Below are 19,703 nucleotides of genomic sequence, written 5' to 3' on the forward strand. Positions count from 1 at the left end.
CTTAAATAGAAAACTTATCGTTAGATAGATTTTTCCTCAAAAAGCATTTAATTTTAAAAATCTGATTTTTTTAAAAAAATAACAACAACATTGATTTTTATCCACCCTGCTGGCCTGTGGGTCCCATCAGCACCAGCTAGTAAGCCTGTGGTTAGGAATAAGTGTCCTAATTTCGTTCTTCTGTATTCATTTACCATATTATCATTTGAGATATCCATCTATAGTCCATAAATAAACCCTCATATTCTGAGGGTTTTAAAAAAATTCTAATACTTGATGTTTCCATAGACATGCGAAAAACAAAAATGTTGTGGTTTATGGCATCGGCTACAAATTCTGGTTTCAACAATCTGCTGGACTACAACTCCCAAAATCTCTGACCATTGGCCCTGCAGGCTGGGGCTTTGGGGAACTGGACAAATTTGGACAATATCTGGGGTTTCAACTTACTTATAAAATAAGGAGTAAGTAAGTCAAAGTATAACCATGCTTAAATTGTATATAGTAAAGGCCCATTACCTTAAATGCCCTCATGACATTTACCATATGAGATCTACAAGTTCTGTGTCAGACCTTGTATAAGCATGTTTATGGGCTTCCAAGATAATAGAAGGTGACAATGCTACTTTGATCAGATTGGTAAAGTATGAGTAGGAACTCTTGCATTCTATATGACACATTTTATCATGGTTCCTGACAAATGGGAAGCTGTTCAGAGGAGTTTAAAAAGTAAATTGAAGCTTTGGAAGATGCTTGAGAGAAGTCTTAAGGAAGTCTTCATGCTTAAAAGAGGGATGGAGGAACCTAGATTTAGTGAAAGGCATGGCAGGTGATTTAAATTGCATAAGGAACCTTCTGCCTTCTAGTTCAAATGCTTTGGACTACAGCTCCCACCAGCCTCAATCAGCATAGCGGGGGGGGGGGGGAGGGAATTTGGGAGCTGAAGTCCAAAACATCATAGAGCTCTAGGGAGTAGCAACTTTTGTTTCAAATATCAGAATAAAAAGGGTATATTCCTTACAACAACAAGGATGCAATACAGTCGCTCCTCCTTTTTCACGGGGGATCTGTCCCAAACCCCCTCGCGAAAACAGAGTTTCACTTATATTCAAGTCCCATTGCCTTGAATACAGGTGTGGGGGTGTGCAGGTGCGTGCTGTGGGCATGCAGCCCATTAGTTCTCTCTCCGTTCATCTCTCGCGCATAAGTGAGGGATGCGAGTCCGAAGACCGCAAGAATGAAGGGAGGACTGTATATGCATATGTTTATGTGTATGTAGAAATATTTTAAATCAAATTTATAAATTGTAGATAAAAAACAGAGGTTCCTGTATCATCCATAAATTAAAGAAGGCTATGAATTTGCAGAATTTACACTGGCAATTTTATCCAGTTACTTTAATTCTGCTTCTGCCATGGCTTTGATCCAAATACTTCACCACTGAAACTTGACAAATCCAGTTTGCTGTTCTTGTCTTGATGCTCAAATGCTGTATTTCCATAGTGGAAACTGTAGTGACAGCATCAGAGAGGCAGGAAGAGGGGCAGGGAATGAAAATGAATATGATATGTGGGAAAGCATGTGAAGAGTACAGCTCTGCAGGAAACCTCATACAAATCTTTAAAATTTATGTCCACGCTTTTTACAAATTTCCATTTTTCTTCTCACAATGGTTGGTTAAATGTTTACTTCACAGGAGGGTATTAGCTGGTCTACAAATATCTTTTGTGCAAAGTTATAGATGTGCACTTAAGGAATGGCATCCTGCACCACACTGAGTTCTTCTTTCGCATGCATAGTTAACATTGCTGGCCAGCTTTCTAGGTGGGTCTCTCTCCTGTGTCCTGGATTTTGGTATTAAATTGGCTATGCATAACTCACTCATTTAACCTGATTATTACATACAGTACTCATTGCTGCCTGGGTGATTTGACAGCAACAGGCTCACAGACTAGAAATAATTCATTGGGTCATCAAGAGCCACATTCCTTGCATACCTAAAGATGTAGCTTGTTGTTATTTTACTCCTTTCAGGTCTAAGTAACGGAGCTGAGTTTAAATATCAGCTTTTCATGGATTTCGGAGTAGACCTGCATAAAGTTCATGTGTTTTTTATATCCCCTTCTTTGTCAATGACCTCCTGGCAAGTTTTGAACAACTAATGTTTGTGACCTGATGCCTACTTGCAAACAGATCTAGAAATGTGGAGGGAGGGGGATGAAAAGAAAGGCAAAGGTTATATGGGGAATTCTGACAAAGCTCCCTGGTTCTGCCTGCTTGACTCTTCTTCATTTTCAGAATTTGAACAATATTGTGTTACCCATCTGCTGTAGACTATGGCCTAAATCTTATGGGTCAGTCCCAATTAGAGTAGACCAAGTGAATCATTTTTTCAATACTGAGTCAAAACTTATGTAAATCCTATTGATTCTATGGAGCTAGTTTAATTGGGAGTAATACTAGTGTTCATGTGTGAGAATGACATTCTTAGCCATGTCAGTAAAACAAGAGCAGACGAGATACTGGCCATAGAGATTATCATCCTGGCTTCTTCTTCAGTGTTGTCACAAATAGGAGAGCTCAAGGGCTACCCTAAAAGAACAGGGGGTAACATATTAATTATTCACAAATTGAGAGCATCAAAGAGAAGTGCAGACTCTCTAGTACAAGTTGAATCTCCCTTATCCAAAATGCTTGGGATCAGGTGTGTTTTAGATTTTGGAATATCTGTATTTGTATTATACATACATAATGACATATCTTGGAGATGAGGCCCAAGTTTAAACACAGAATTAATTTGTTTTATGTCTACCTTATACAGATAACCTGAAGATAATTTTATACAATATTTTAAATAATTTTGCCCATGAAACAAACTTTGTGTACCTTGAATCACCCAAAAGCAAAGGTGTCACTATCTCAGACACCCATGAAAACAGTATTGGTTTTTGAAATATTTTGGATTTTGGAATTCTGGATATGGGAGAAGCAATCTGTATAAGGTTTATATGGAAAAATATTTATTTATTTATTTATTTATTTATTTATTTATTTAAATATTTCTACCAAACTTTGTAATCCTCAGCTCTCTGAGTAGTGTGCAATCAGTGAAATTGCTTTAATAACTAAAGCAATGTAAACCATTTAAGACAATTTAACTAAACCAAGTACAACTCATAATCTAAAGAGCAGAAGCCAATGATCTCACTAGGCCCGAATCTGCAGCTTTACTGAACAGCCAGGTTTTAACTTGGTGCCAAAAGAAGGGTAATATGGGTGGCAGTCAGGTCTCCAAGAAATGTGAGAATTAGGGTACCACAATAAAATAGGTCCTCATCTGCAATTGCTGTTTGGTGTCCTGCTTCTGAAAGTAGGGCAAAGATACCTGTCTGCCCTTCTGTTAGATCCTAATAATTAGGCAGCTATATGTAATATGAAATGCATGAGACAAGGCTTATGAAGATTTTGCCCTGTACTTGAAATATTAAATTTTCTGCTACTTTATTTCATATCATCACAAAAGAGCCAGTGCGGCATAGTGATTTGAGTACTGGACTAGGACTCTGAGAGAGACCAAGGTTTGAATCTCCACTTAGCCATGGATGATCTTGGATAAGTTTTCTCTCAGCCTTAGAGGAAGATGATTGCAAGCCTTCTCTGAATAAATCTTGTCAAGAAAGTTCTGTGATAGGATCACTCAATGTCAAGTATCCTAGCCACAGTCATAGCACAAAATCCGACCACTAACCTGGCTCAGGCCTTAATTTGCATATCTGCTGCTTAGTTGCAATAAAAACTTTATTCATGGATCATCTCTACAGAGCCAGACCTCTTATATTAAAAAACAAGGAGAAGACTTCCCTCCATTCTGCTTTCAGATATTGAATTGCATTATTATTTTTGTTACAATGTCATAGAATTTTCCTAGTTACTGTAGTGCAAAAATGCTTTCACAGTACCTGTGAAGTTATCAAATTGTTTACAGTATATTCAGTGTAGCTGTCTTCCTGTTTTCTGGAGAAGTTAGAATGTTTCCAGCTGAAAGTATGAAAGCTGAAAGTAGGGTTACCAGATTTTGCAAGTCTCAAGGCTAGGTGGAGGAATCTCAGGGTGAGAATGGTGTCTTCAATAATGAGTGTGTGCTCGTGTGCATGTGCACTTTCTTAATTTCTGAGGATTGGTGATTTTTTTAAAAAATGTGAATTTCATACTTTGTGCAGCTGTGATTGATGCTTAACATATCATGCTTACTGCTAACAATGGGGCTGACCTGTCTCATCACTCTTGCAACATCACCCTGGTCCACTTCCTGTGACATCACAAGTGTTGTCCCTAGTTCTCAGGTTTTGGCCCTGGAATATCAGGGCTGGGGATAGTTATGGCCTGGCTACCCTAATTATAAGTGTTGGAAATTTCTTTCAGGCTAAGAGTCAGATTCAATTTCAGACTGCATTTTTTTAGTGTGGTCAAGAAGAACAGCATACCTAACTTAAAGCTTGTACTCTCAGTAGCTAAACTTTAGTTGAGGTGTTTCAGTATTTTAGAAAGGGGGAAAACATACAAAAACTGGGGAACTACCAATTGATGGTGTCATGAGGAGGTAGGCCTGGTCATCTGGAAAGCTGAGAGGACTAGATTCTGGACCTAGGAGGTCCAGAAAATGCCCCAGGTCATGAGATTCTGATCTGGTGTATCATGACCTTTTCCATTCTTTCTTTCAAATGGTAAGGTGTAAGAGGCATGGATAATTTCTGTGAAATTTATAAAGAAGGTTGTGGTGGTTTTGCAAGAAAATGTGGCTACAGGATTCCATTATGGAATGGGGCCAGTATCTTGTTGTGGAGATTTATAGTCAGTGCACCATTATAAATGATGTCATTCCCTAAGTGCTTAAAATAGTTTCTTTTATGCATGGTTACAAATTTAGGAGGAACTCCACTGAAAGGCAATAATGCGATGCACAATTAAATTCTGGTCCACCCACCAACCACCCCCAGCTGCCATCTATTCCAAATAGGCAGATTCAAGTACAAAACACAACCAAATGAAGTCATAGTTTTCTGAATGCCAGCTGGATTTCCAGAAGAGCCTGGCAGAAGGGAACCAATGAATACTTCCAATTGCAAACCCACATGCAAGGCTGCTAACTGTTCTGAACTCAGTGCTCTGATTTAACAACAAAAAGCTAGCAATATCTGACATCAATGTGTTGGGTTTTTTTGCTATTCATGTATTTTTTTCAAAGTCATAAAGCATGATGAACCAAACTCTCTTCTTTCATCCAGATATGCTTATTTTGAAGTCCTAAGTCATATCCATTCCTAGATAACTAACATGGGACTTCTGTTTGCTATTCTTAGATAATAATAATAATAATAATACCGCTATTCCAAAGATCATAGCGGTGAACAGCAAGTAAGCTAATTAGCAAGTAAGCTAATTTGCCCCCAACAGTCTGGGTACACATTTTAGCGACCTCGGAAGGATGCAAGCCTGAGTCGAGCTTGGGCCCTTTTGCTGGTCTTGAACTCGCAACCTTGTGGTTTTGAGTGAATGGCTGCAGTACAGGCATTTAACCACTGCGCCACCAACTAGGTGGTAAATAGGTTTTATATAACTTGTAGATGCCAGAATAAAAATGCTTCTAATCAAATTCTTTAGTGGAGATGTGTGGTGAGCAGGGGTAGGCAACCTTTTTGAGCTGGGGGCTGGGTTGCTGTCCCTCAGACAACTGGGTTCCTCCACAGCAAAAGCCCAGTCTCACATACTCTCCAACCTAGTCCTTCGTAATTGTAGAATACACAGCATGGCCCTTGTGAAAATTTTGGTTCTCGGCAGACTCATATGGGAGGAAATGGTCTTTCAGATATCCTGCCCCAAGCCATTTAGGGCTTGGTGGGTAAAAACCAGCACCTTGAATTGAGCGTGGAAGTCAGTGCAGTTGGTGGCATGTGTTCTCAACAGTTGGGCTTCTACAATTAGACCCAGCTGTAGCTTTTGAACGCTTTTTAAGGGCAGCTTTAGTCTTATTGGGAGGTGAGAAGGGCATGAGTTGTGGCTAAATCCATCTTCCTAGGAAAGAGGACTGTTAGTATAACACCCAAACAGGCAAAAGCACTCTTGGTTACAGTAGCCACATGTTCTTCAGAAGTAATACTGAGAACAAGAGCACCCCAAGCTGTGAGTGATGTTTCATGTTCATAGGAGCAGTCTACTTCTTCAGTGTGCTTATACAAGAAGACTGTAAAAATATCAAGTGGTACGTATGTAATGAGAGCATATAGACCAAAGCTACTACTGTAGATTGCCAGTGGTTCATTGCTTCAGTCTTAATACTGAGCATTGTGTCTGCTTTTCAGAATCATGTGGTCTCTCCTCCCATTCTTTTTTATGACAACCTTTCCCTTATACTTTTCTCAGTTTTGAGACAAATCATCATAGTTTAATGTTTCACCCAAATTACCCAATCCAGGATTGTAAATGAAAGCTTGTGATTCCAGAATCACAAGGCAGACAAAACTCATAGTTTGTTGGTTTGGATGAAATGTTGATTTCTATTTTCTGATTTTTAGTTTTTATCTGTGCACAAGTTGTTCATATGCCATCATTAAGCATTAAAATACTGGTATGAGCTCCATGACTTACAAGCTTGTAATAACAGTGTGCCTACTGCACTTTGAGTGTCCTCTTTTTCAGGAGTTATTTGCTAGGCAAAGTTTAGAGTTAAGACATTAATCTTTATATTTCCTTCTACAAAAGAGAAACAAGAAGCCTTCTGAGGCACTAAAATGTACAGAATACTTAACATGTTTGAAGCCAAGAGAGTTCTGTAAAACAATTTTTGCTTTTTATTATTATTTAAGAAAAAACTCCATAGCAAACATTGCACTAATATGTAACAAATTGTGCTCATTGTAATGATTAAAAGGCAAAGGCAGATGTGCTGCGCTGTGGCTTTTGCTATCCTCCTGAGAGCCCATTTACATGTTGCCAAGGAACTGAATACACACAGCAGGGCTCTTTTTTGTTTTGTTTTTTAAACCACAGCTGTGGGGTTCACAAAAGAGGTTTACAAATGGGTCTTGCAAGCCCAGCTTGAAAAACAACCCCACTATATTTTGGAAGATAGCTTGTAGTCCTAGTAAGTTGTTGGCTGGACTGTGTGAACAAGGGACTTGACATCAAATTTTCTGTTACTTCAGTATTTATGCTGGACATTTGGTTTTTAGTGAGAGAGGGAAGGAGTGATTTTAATTCTACCCCTTTGCAGTGAACCATTACCATTATGGCAACTGCCAATTTTGCAACTTTCTTGCTTCTTCTAAAGTGATACCCTTTTCTAACCAAGCATTTCTTAGATTGATCTTGCTTTGTTTTTGTTGTTGCTGTGTCTCTTCAAGTCATTTCTGACTTATGCCAACCCTAAAGTGACTCTATCATGGAATTTTTCTTGGCAGAATTTGTTCAGGGAGGGTTTGCCCTTGCATTCTTTTGAGGCCGAGAGAGTGTGGTTTGGCCAAATTCACCCAGTGGGGTTCCATGCCCTAATGGAATTTGAACCCTGATCTCCCAGTGTTCAATGCTCAGACCGCTACACCATGCAGTCTCTCCTTGCCTTCGTTTACCCAGGACTAATTAATAAGGACTGATGAGTGTATGCTGTTCTGAAGCCTAGTATGTACTTTTTTTTTTGTATGGAATTGCACACTTGAATGCTAGAGGGAAAATCTTTTGCACAGAGAAAAATAGTGTGTCAGAGAAAAGTCTAGTCTAGGATTACACTGACCTACAGCTATTCCCAATTATCTAGCTTGCAGTTTTCTTGCAAATAGGGAACTACATGTACAGAGAGCAAACTACTAGTTCACAAACCTGGTCAGTTCATTGATTCTCCAATTGTATTGTTTAGACTACAGGCAGCTATACTGATTATCATCACAATTTTAATGTTTTTGGGGAGAAGTCAGGAATTGACTAGTTCCAGTTTCTCTTTGAATAGTGTAATAAACTCTGGTTTCACAGTTCTTTCTTTCAATATTTAAGATACAGAAGGTTAAAGAGAGCAACCTGATTATAGCCATTATTATTGGTCCTATAGCCAGTGGTGTCACTAAATTTGGCGTCACCCAGTGTGGTAACTCATGATGTCAACCCCCCGCAATAAACCTTGTCCTGTACCATATAGAATCCTTTGTAATGTGTTTTGTACGAATGTTACTCATTAATCGTAATTCCTGTCTGTTACTGAATGTAATGGTAATAGTTGTGACGTAAACAACTAGCAAAATGGAAATTATACTTACAATATCATATGCACAACCTAAATGAATTTACATATACATAGTTTCATGTGGTTGAAGTGAACATTTGGTAAAATGTGACATTTATATTTTTTTTAAGTTTTAAATTAAAAACCTGGGGCCTCTCACTTTTCCTCCCACTAAGCCTTAGAGTGTCACTTTGTGCAGTCAGCAACCCCCGCACCCTCTAGTGACACCACTGCCTGTAGATTTTAAAAGGTCTACTTAACTATTTATTTTCCTTTTTTTCTGGGACATAGTAGATTGCAGCAATATTTTGTTACTGGCAAAGCTGTATGAGCAAAAGAGATGGGACTTTGTCACTTCAGTGCTCCAGATAGCAACTAGGGGTAAAAATCAGTTTTTTTGTAGCACAGGCTGATTTAATGCAAAATCCTGTAAGCAGAGATTCATGGAGAGTTAATCCAAAGTGACACTGCTTAGCTGCATTCTTAATAGTATAGTATCAGTACAGTAGCCTGGAAATTATAATGTAAATTTTTAATCCAGGGACAGATAGGTTTGAAATTTCTGTGGTAGAAAGTCATAATTGAACGTAATGCCTTTAAACATCCATAATCAAACTGGTGCCCTTAGGATGTTTTGGACCACAACTCTCATTAGCCCAGCTAACATGGCCACTGATAAGGGGTAATGGCAACTGGAATCCAAATCATTTAGAGACCACCAGCTTGCTGACAGCTGCTTTAATGGAGATATATGAAGTGGTCACCATACTTAGCACTATTGCTTTGTAACTGAGTGCTTCCTTTGTTGTCAATGTTTAGCAGATGTACAGTTGAGAACTTTAACAAGGAGTGATCATGGTTACTGTTAGCAGCTGGTGCTACAGAGTCTTATCATGTTGCAGGACCCAACTAGTCATTCAAGAAACCAGAATGTAAAAAAATTGCTTTCTGGAGCTTAATTTGTGAATAGCATATTCTTCTCCAAAAATCCTTATGCAGAGTATATTGTCCTGGTATATTACAAGTACTGTACTTTATAAATATTAAATGACAATGCAGATGCTTATGCTGCAACAGTGAAAGAGGCATACTCTGCGAAGTGCAATAGAGCAATGCTGTGCCTCGTTGACCTTTATATTCTAAAGAGAGGATGAAAAAGATGTAGTGGCTATATAGTCCTGGATGCTGAAAAACTGCATTGGCAGTAGGACCATGACCCTGGTGGCAACCCATGTAATTAAGCACAGAACTGTTCTGCCCCTTCTTACCTCCTCAAATCTTTGACTGTGCTGTGGAATATTATGCTCAGTGTAGATCTCTGAACTGCTGAACAGGCTTAACTTAGAGGAGAAAGTGCAAGAGGATGGTTGTTGAGTAGCATGTACCCCTGAGAGGTTAACTCTGTCTCTTGCTCTACCCCTCTGCCTTATTATTTTACATTCTACACTGAGCTTGGAAAAATTAGTCAATTTAGGAAGATTGTTGTCCTCAAAAGTGACTTTTCTGAGCTCAGAGTTTACAGCTGGCATGAGGAACCTTTTCCTCTCCAGAGAGAATTCACATCTTTTCTCCCTGTCCATTATGCTTGAGTGTTGTAGCCCAGTGACTTAAGGAAGGATATATACTCTGCATCCCTGTTGCGCAGATGTTTGTTCCCTTTAAAAAAATTCACACTTAATTGCTAGCCATGAGATGAAATGCATTTCAAATGCACAAGTTACTCCCAAATTTATTTTTGCTCCAAGTAATAGGATTTAAACAATGAGTTAACCCGTGATACAGATGTTAATTAGCAGGTGTTCTAGGGTGTGACTGGCTATTGATGTTTATTAGGGTTCACCTGTGTATCTTCCCAGTGTTGTGTTCCAACATGCACTTACTCTGAGTAGACTGCACACTCCCCTTTCTTTTTTGACTCTGTGTGTCAGGTACAGTAGATAATGACTTCTTCAGCATGGCATGCATAGGGTAATATTGAACTAGTGTTCCTGTTACTGCTCCACAGAAGCAGATCGAAAGCCGTGGATACCTGATTGTGTTTTTGAAGAATGTGTTGTCTCCAGTTTGTCTGGGAAGTCAAAGGGATCGTCTTCAGTCTAGTCTTGTGTCATAATTAGGGTAAGAATTCTATTAGAACTGATACTCATGTAAATGTTTCAAATTGTAATGATTCATTTTTATCATTTGTGAAGGGTTTTCAGGAGTGTGTGGATGTATATAACTTGTTGTCAAAGCTGGTTTAACAGAAAAGTAGTGAGCTGAACTATAGTGCATTGATTTTAAACAAGATTCATTGGCACACTATTAATTTTTCCCATATGGGAGGTATCTTGAAGCTGCTGTTACATTGGTTTTGGATGTGATTTAATGCTTATCTTGAATAAATAGGAGCTGATAATTGCTTTTATCAGATGTATTTACTACTGTGCATTTATCATACAGCAAGTTTTTCTTAACTTTGAGCCAGCTGAAAATTGGTATGACAATGTACATCATACCAAAGAATTAAGTGCAAAGGCAAGAAGACAAGTCGGATGGTCCGGAGAAGTTTGAAGGGTGAAGTTGATTGTAAGGGGATACACAAAAAGAGCTTACCAGAGAAGAGGAAAATTATATACAAAGAATAGCATTGGTGAAGACTCAAAATAGAAAAAAGAGGATTAATTTGCATAAACTGACTGGAGAAATGGGAGCAACATGCATACTTTACAAGTAGGAGAAGAGAGCACAGGATAAAGAGGCTGAGCACTACAGCTGCATCTGCATTGCAGATCTAATCCACCTTGACACCACTTTAACTGTCATGGCTCAGTACTATGGAATTCTGAGAACTGTAGTTTTGTGAGACTTTTAGCCTTCTCTATCAGAGAGCTCTGGTGCTACTGTATAACAAACTGCAGTTCCCAGAATTCCATAGCATTGAGCTATGGCAGTTAAAATGGTGTCATAGGCCCCATACAGACAGGCCAAAATAAAGCTGCTTTGGGTCACTTTGGAGGTATGCTGTTTCAATTATGCATGTGTCCTAAGAGTCCAGAAGCTGCACCAAAGCCATGATCCAGTCTTAAGGACTGGAGTGCAGCTTTGGTGCAGCTTCCAGACTCTTAGGATGCATGCATCATTGAAACAGTATACCTCCAAAGTGACCTGAAGCAGCTATATTTTGGCCTGTCTGTATGGGGCCATACTACATTATTTCTGTAATGTGTATGCAGCCTAGGTCATATTTGGAGTAACTGACTCTCTAATAATGCTGTCAGGGCCCTTTGTCTTGGTTGCTGTTCCCCTCTCCCATTTTGTGTTGCCTTTTCTTTTGCTCTTTCTTGGAACTCTTGGAGGCAAGAGAGTGGTGGAAGAATCTCTTTCTTCCCTCCTGTAGGCAGATTCTGGTATATCCACGCTTTAAAAAAATGTTTTCCAAGTTGTCGGCCAAAGCTTCAGGCAACTGGGGAAGGAGGGAAGAATGCGGTTGAAAATACCAGCAGGTCATGGGATGAGATAATTGTCCCATGTCTTGCTGGAAGCAAAATAGTTCCACACATAGTATTGCACTCCTAAAGCAATGGTGATAATCATACAGTTCTCCAGATGTTGTTGAATTGCAACTTCCAGCATTATTCACCATTGCAAAGGCTTGCTAGGGCTGCTGGGACATGTAGTCCAACATCTGGAGGACTTCACAGTTTTCCTTCCTGCACTAGAGATTAGAGGTAACCTGTGGTGAACTGAATTTTTCTGAGGTGTCTTATTTAGCAACTTAAAAGTCTGAATCAGAGAACACCCTTTCACATAGGTCAGTCAAGTTCTGTTTGAGTGCTTCTGTGGGAAGGAAGGTGGCAGTTGCGTGAAAAGCCACATAGTCAAGAAAGGATTGACACTGCATAAAAAACAAAACAGTTTGATCCCTCATTATACAATGTGTGTAGGCTTTTCTCAGACTGTCTTGACTTAACTGGTTGTTTAATAGGGCAATCCAGAGCCTGGAAAGACCTGTTCTCAAAATATACCAGGCATGAACTGACAAGCCAGTGTTTTGCCTTGGAGGGCTATCGGCAAGGGTGTTGTCAGTCAAAGTCTGTAGATCTTCTCCAACTGGTATGTGTCACCTATGATTCTGGAACATGCTCAGACCCTAATATGTCATCACTGTGAATCACCTTCCTTTGTCAGTCTGAAATGTAGGCATGTGTCTGTCTGGCTTGCAGCTGGTTTTCACCAGAGAGGAAAGTTGCTAGCTGCAATTCATGACCCAGGAGAAGGCAATTTGTTCCCACCAGAAAACTGGGCTGTTGCACTTATTAAATAGGACTATACAAGTGCTATATCAGCATGAAATATATTGAATGTATGTTAATGAATCTGTAGCTTTGCTGTTAAACCAGGGATGAGCAACTGTGGAAGACTGGAAAGCTGTATTAGCTCACCAGAAGACCTTGGTGGGCTGCACTTTTCACCATAGTCTTCAGGGGACATAGAAATGTGTTTTGGGGCTTCTTGCATTCCTAGAGGGGATTTGAGGCAAAAAACATTTTGAAAAAAAAAATGAAAAAATTGTTTTGATCCCTGGGGTATCCAGGGGGGCTCCAGTCATACTTTCCACACCCCCTAGAAATATTTGTTGACATTTCAGAATGTTTTTTCTTTTTTTCTTTTTCATCCCTAGGGAGCCCTGGGAACAACAAAAATGGCCCTGCGGCCCACAAGTTGAAGTTTATCCACCTCCTGCTGTAGACCTGGGGCCTTTTTTGGTGTATTTTTTTACCTCTCACAATTCTTTGTCCCTTCCTCTCTCTTTCTTCTTAAGTTGACTGTAGTTTCATTCTCCACTAATTAAAATAAGTCAAAAGTCAAACTGTGTTTTCCAAAAGATCTCTCTTTGGAAGATAATTAAAACAGTAACATATTTATATAGGAATCATGGGCAGGATAAGGATCTAATGACTGCCCAAAATAACAAACCAAGTAGATGTTATATTGCAAATTGTTGTAACAGTATGCAAACGAAGGAAACACTGATGGCAAAAAAGTGCATGTGCCTGAATCTCTTTTAAATCTGAAAGCCATTTGAAATAGACTTTCAGACTTTCAGTTATTTGTTTTTGTTGTTCCAGATGGTAGGAATGGTGCTCCTTTAGGATCAAATACATAATTAATTGTATCTGTATCTATGTGTGCCATTAGCTGCTGGACGTTGCTTTTGATTTGGAACAGATAAGGACTTTTTCATAATGGCAGTAACTGCAGCCCCTGTAAGCCATCAAAATGCACGAGTGGCCAGTGCTCAAGAGTCTTTTATAACAATTTGCATTTTTTACAACCATCAGTATGACTAGTACTAATAAATTACCTGTGATTATTGGCCTTGTAAGACCCTTTTTTATTAGGTTTGGCTTTCATGAGCCAGGGTTAAGTATGTGCAGAGGTTGAGCAACATTATAGTTTAGCTGTTACATAGGGGCTTGTAAGTGTAGCCTTTTTACATTGTTAATTTTTTTAAAAAACTCCACATCTTCAAAGAAGAGATGGCTATCCATTTTAAAAAGACCAGGTTATCTCTCCCCCCCCCCCCAGATTAAATAATTGCAAGGTCTCTGTGTTTCATATCTGTAGTGATGGTTTTTGCTTGCAGTACTTTATCATTGCTCCTGCAACTGCTTCCCTGACGTCTAGCAGCATGACTGACCTTTGTGAGGAAGGTTACTGTGCTGGGCCACTCTAAGCTAGTGTATAATGGAGATGAAGAAATACTTGGAGGGTTATAGGGAACAAATAAATAAAATAATCTGTCTAACAGCATGAGAATGAAGAGTCAGCCTAGCAGTGGAGGTGAGCTGCATGTGAAAAATATTATTTATGTACTTGCTATTGCTGTTATTTATGTATGTATATGAGATGCAGAAAATTGCTTTCTTTCTTTATATTTCTTATCATTACATTTTAATGCCTAATTGCTCTTTTTAAGCACTTCTGCACCTAACAATAGAATGACTTAAGATAGCACAGAAGATATTTCAGTTGATTATGTTGTTATTGCTACAACAAAATAACCAAGCTACCCCTCCAGAAATCTACAAGTATATCAGCACAAGGAAAATACTTCCTTGCAGAAGTATCTACCCTTTGCTTTGACTTTTCCACATTTTGTTGTGTTACAGCCTAGAGTTGGAATAGATTTCATAGAATCATAGAATCATAGAGTTGGAAGAGACCACTAGGGCCATCCAGTCCAACCCCCTGCCATGCAGGAAATCCAAATCAAAGCATCCCTGACAGATGGCCATCCAGCCTCTGTTTAAAGACCTCCAAGGAAGGAGACTCTATCACCTTCCGAGGATAGATTTAACTGTCATTGTTACCACTGGATGTATGCTAGATACTTAGCACTGTGAAGAGGCAAAATATTTTTATTATGACATGAAAATGATGTAAATATTATAAAACTGGCTCCTTTTGGTTGCATAAATGCCCATCTCTTTTGCTCTGACATGCCTAAATAAGCTCAGGTGTAACCCACTGTCTCCAGATATCAGAAACGTTGGCGCTTTACAGACTGCCTGAAATCGGTGGTCTGCTGGCGCCGTCATTTGCGGGGCAGAGGAGCCCCAGCGTCCAAACCGTGTGGCTCCTCTGTGCCGCAAAAAGAAGCCCAAAAATGGCGCTTCTAATTGCGGTGCACTTATGATGTCGCAAGGCGCCAATGGCGCACTTGCGATGTCATTTGCGCTGCGTGACATGTGGACGCTATGCGTCTGCTACATCAAGATGGCGGCGCCCGTGTGGAAGGGCACTGCCATTTTGTACGTGCTCTGTGTGTACTAGGGTTGAGGGGCGTCCAGAATAGACGCCCCTTTCTAACCCTAGTACGCGTGGAACGTGGACTTTCGGCGTGTTTGTAACGCGCTGTAGTTATGTGGAGTCTGGCTGTGTATGGATCCAGTGAAGGGCCCAGAATTTGTTGGAGAACATTATCTAAACAAAATGCACCATGAAGACCAAGCTGCTATTAAAACAAGTTCTAGCTAAAGTTGTACAGAGATACCAGTAAGGATTGATTTTTTTTTTAAATGGAAGCAATAAACGTTCTCTGGAGTAATAACATTAAATCTATGATTAGAAAACGGAAATATCATGGCTCCACTAGAGAAGGCCACCAAAACTCAGTGACTGGGAAAGGAGGGAATTAAATGGAGAAGCAACCAGGATTCTAATTGTTGCTATGAAGGAGATGGAGAGCTGGGCTTTAGGCAAGAGTGGTGAGAAGAAAGCCATTGCTGAAACAATCCAGAGGAAAGCCTGTTTGGAGCTTGCCAAAAATCATGGGCTTTAGGCAGCTGGACTTTAGGCAGGAGTGGTAAGAAAGCCATTGCTGAAACAATCCAGAGGAAAGCCCATTTGGAGCTTGCCAAAAATCATGGACTTTAGGCAGGAGTGGTAAGAAAGCCATTGCTGAAACAATCCAGAGGTAAGCCCATTTGGAGCTTGCCAAAAATCATGTGAGAGACACAGTAAACATGCAGAAAAGGATTTTCTGCTCTTATGAGACCAAAACAGAACTTTCTGACTTTATTGGAAAACAACATGTATATTGCAAAGCCACAGTGTTTGTTGCCCTGAGAACAGCATTCCTCAAAGTGAAGCATGGTGGTGACAGCATCATATTGTAGCAATGATTTTAGTTGGCAGAGATAGGGAAAATGCTCAGAACTGATGTTAAAGTGGATGGAGGTAGGCCTTTCTAGAGGAAAACCCATTTAATTCTTCAGGGATCTGGGAGAAGGGAACAGAGGTTCACTCTTCATCAGACCAGTGATAGCTAGAAATGCTGGAGTGTTTAGAAACAAGAATTTGAATGTTTTAAAACTCCAAACCTCTATCCAATTGAGATCAGTGACACAACTTGAAATTCTCTGTTCATCAATGGTCCTGATCCAACAGAATAGAGCTTGAGCAATTTTGTTACAAAACTTGGGGGGTGGGGGGAAGATCCAGGTGAACTAAGCTGATAGAGACTTACCAAAGAAATTTTAACAGTTGTAGTTGCTGTCAGTGGTGTCTTTTCTATCAAGTATTGACTCAGGAGAGCAACTGAATTATTACCTAACTTTTGTGTTCTATTTTTACAATATTTTGCACCTTCACAATGCTGATTATCTTGTTTACATCTAGTGATAACCATGCCAATTAAATCAATTTCAATTCTATGTTGGAACACCACAAAATGTGGAAACATTGGGGGGGGGGAATACATCTGTAAAATACTGTAATCTCAGAATTCCATTAAATCACATATTGGTGATTGTTTGAGAAATGTGTGGCAGTTATTTGATGTCTCAATTACATTTGCACCTCCTTTTTTCGGGGGATCTGTTCCAGACCCCCTTGTGAAAATGGAGTTTTGCATATATTCAAGCCCCATTGGCTGGAATATAGGTGCAGGCATATGGGGGCACACAGGCTTGTGCCGCAGGCACCTTGTTATGTTCGTTTCTCACACATAAGACAGGGACGCGAGTCCGAAGATTGCGAGAATGGAGGGAGGATTGTACTAATACTTTGAATTCAATTCTGTTCATTTTACAATCATACATTTAAATTGATATTTTTGGGGTTTTTTTTTTGCATTGGATGAACGAAGCATAACCTTTGATTTAATTTGATGGCTTGGTGTTCAGCGTTATCACCTGAAAAACCAGAACATAAAGCTATTAGATTGGCATTAGGCACACATGCTCAGGATACTATACTGTTTTTCAAGTTTAGGTTCAATCTCATCTCCTCTTTTCATTTTCAAGGGACAGAGAGAGATGGAAGGAAGGTGATTTCAATACTGTGTCCAGTTCTGGGCACCACAGTTCAAAAAGGATGATGACAAGCTACAGCGTGTCCAAAGGAGGGTGACTAAAATGGTGAAAGGTCTGGAAACCTTGCCCTGTGAGGAGTGACTTAGGGAGCTGAGTATGTTTAGCCTGGAGAAGAGAAGGTTAAGAGGTGATATGAAAGCCCTGTTTAACTATTTGTAGGGATGTCATATTGAGGATGGAGCAAGCTTATTTTCTGCTGCTCCAGAGAATAGGACACAGAACAGTGGATTCAAGCTACATGAAAAGCATCCACAGCAGCAGGAGCTTCCTAACAGTAAGACCTGTTCGACATTGGAACACATTGGCTCAGAGAGTGGTGCAGTCTCCTTCTTTGGAGTCTTTAAACAGAGGCTGGATGGCCATCTGTCGGGGATGCTTTGGTTGTGAGTTCCTGCATGGCAGGATCCAACTCTATGATGCTGTGATTCAATCTCTGCCTTAAATAATGGGAGCATAGTGAAATTTACAACATGATTCTCCTTCAGAAGCTTAAATCTCAAGTCGTGCTGTAATTTTTCAGCATCATTATACATGTGACTTCTTTTGAATCCATTCATTCATGTCCAGATCTGACTGGTCTCTTACAAGGTGTTGCTTTATTTGGCAAAGGTGTGGCAATAAACCACACAATGTGAAAAAAGGTCTCACAGTGAGCCAGTACACCTGCTTCACAGTGTAACCAGCACAAAAAGGCACTTTAAAGTAGCAATAGTGCATAGTGTATCAGAGTACTTCTGTGTTGTATCTTTTTGACCAGTTTGAGTAGCTGAGTTCTTCATACTTAAATGAACTTACTGGCAATCTCATAGTAATTTTGCTCAGCATAACGTTCTGCAACATTTAGGGCTTACTTGGATGTCACTCTAATCCAGCTTTTTCTAAATTTGTTTTTAGCCACAGTGTTGGCTGCCACTAGTGTAGTGTCACTAATAGGATGACTGTACTGATGTACAGTCCATGGTTGCCAAGTTGCCCTTGAGCGAGTCATTGACATTAGCCTATTATTTTGTCGGAAAGGTGGCATTATTTTATATATTGCTAGGTGTATTGGTAGCAGAGAGCCCAGGATGATAGTATACTGAATATAGATACCTACCTAATGTTTCTAAGCAATTGAATTTCCAGAAATGCTTGTTTTATAAGTTTGAAGTCTCTGTAGATGTATTTCTCTGTAACTATAGGAAAATCTTTAGCCTGTTGCAAAGTTATTTCCAGTCTTCCTCAGTAAGATCCTGAAAAAGTTTTTTCTTCCCAAGAGTTGTCTCTCAGTGTCCCTTTCTTTGTCAGCCACTTATTTGCAGCATCAGAATTGTTCTGAGGTTCTGTGGAGTTATGTTCTGCATGGCTGAGAGAATGTAGAAAATAGTGTGGTATCCAGGGCATCTCTCAGGCACCTTAAAACCCATTGTTAGAATCACAAGCAGTAGGAGAGGCCTGTGCAAGATTCCACAGGGAGTGCAGAGAGAACATGGCTTTGTATTAGTGTATTGCTTAGTGATGTGATAGAAAAGTATTATCTGAGTCACAGATGGGCCTATAAAGTTCTACACCACTTGGGTCCAGACTAGAGACTGTATCTCCCCATACGAACCATGGGAGCCCTAAAATCTGCAGGAGAAGGCTTTCTCTTAGTTCCACCAAGATCACAGGCTCGCCTGGTGAGGACACGAGAGAGAGCCTTCTAGGTGGCTGCTCCCACCCTTTGGAATGCCCTTACTACGGTAGGCTAGACTGTCTGCCTCCCTGCTGGCCTTTTGCTGGCAGGGAAAGACATTCCTATGCAGGCAGGCTTTTTGAAGTCATGCAAGCCTGGTTTTATTTCTTGCGGGGTTGTTTAGATTATGTTTTTAACTTTTGTATATTTTATGTGATTTTATATTGGATATGTCTTAAATGTTTTGAATGTTATTGCCATTTTAAATGTTTCATCTATGAGCTGCCTTGGGTTGCTCCAGGAAGAAAGGTGGCATATAAATATAAATAAATAAATAAATAAATAAATAAATGGTAGACATAAATGTTCAGACCAAGAACAATCTTCTTTCAGCTCTTCTGTCTGGGGTGTTCTGGGAGTTGTAGTCAAACCCATCTGGAAGGCCCTAGATTGGGAACTTATTAGTAAGTGTGGATGTGGTTAGGGCAGAAGTAGGGTACCAGAGTAAGCTAGATGTAGGGTGACCTTGTGCAAGTCACACTCTCTCAGCCTCAGGGGAAGGCAATGGCAAACCTCTTCTGAACACATCTTGCTAAAAAAACCTTAGGTTTGCCTTAGGGTCATCATAAGACAGAAACAACTTCAATGCACACAACAACAACAACAACAACAACAACAAAATGTAAATATCTTAAAGATGCCATGAGACTAGGGTTGCCATAACCCTCCTGCCGGCGGGACATTCCCGGTTTTTCACCAGTAGGGGACGTCCCTGCACGGTTTCCTCCTTGACTCAGGTTTGTCCCGGGTTGAGGAGGTTGCCAGACTCAGGAAGAGCCTTCAGGGCCAGGAGGTGAGGAGGAGGAGGAGGAGGCGTTGCCTGGAGGCAGAGCCTCTTGCCGGCAGTTTGGCCCTTTGG

General features: G+C 40.0%; 1 protein-coding gene across 6 annotated transcripts in view; it reads left to right on the plus strand.

The window, feature by feature from the left end:
• TIAM1 (TIAM Rac1 associated GEF 1) overlaps nt 1-19,703 on the plus strand; it is a 262,355-nt gene that overhangs the window by 81,231 nt on the left and 161,421 nt on the right. The window contains exon 1 of one of the 6 annotated variants that reach the window (XM_089512113.1): nt 10,295-10,387. The exons of the other annotated variants lie outside the window; for them this stretch is intronic. The gene's annotated coding sequence lies outside the window, so the exon portion shown is untranslated. Of the gene's footprint in view, nt 1-10,294; nt 10,388-19,703 lie in introns of those variants that run through there. 6 annotated transcript variants of the gene reach the window in all.

Source organism: Sceloporus occidentalis, unplaced genomic scaffold, assembly GCF_023333645.1.
Source record: "Sceloporus occidentalis isolate IW3139 unplaced genomic scaffold, rSceOcc1.0.p SCAF_2, whole genome shotgun sequence".
NCBI classification, from domain to species: domain Eukaryota; kingdom Metazoa; phylum Chordata; class Lepidosauria; order Squamata; family Phrynosomatidae; genus Sceloporus; species Sceloporus occidentalis.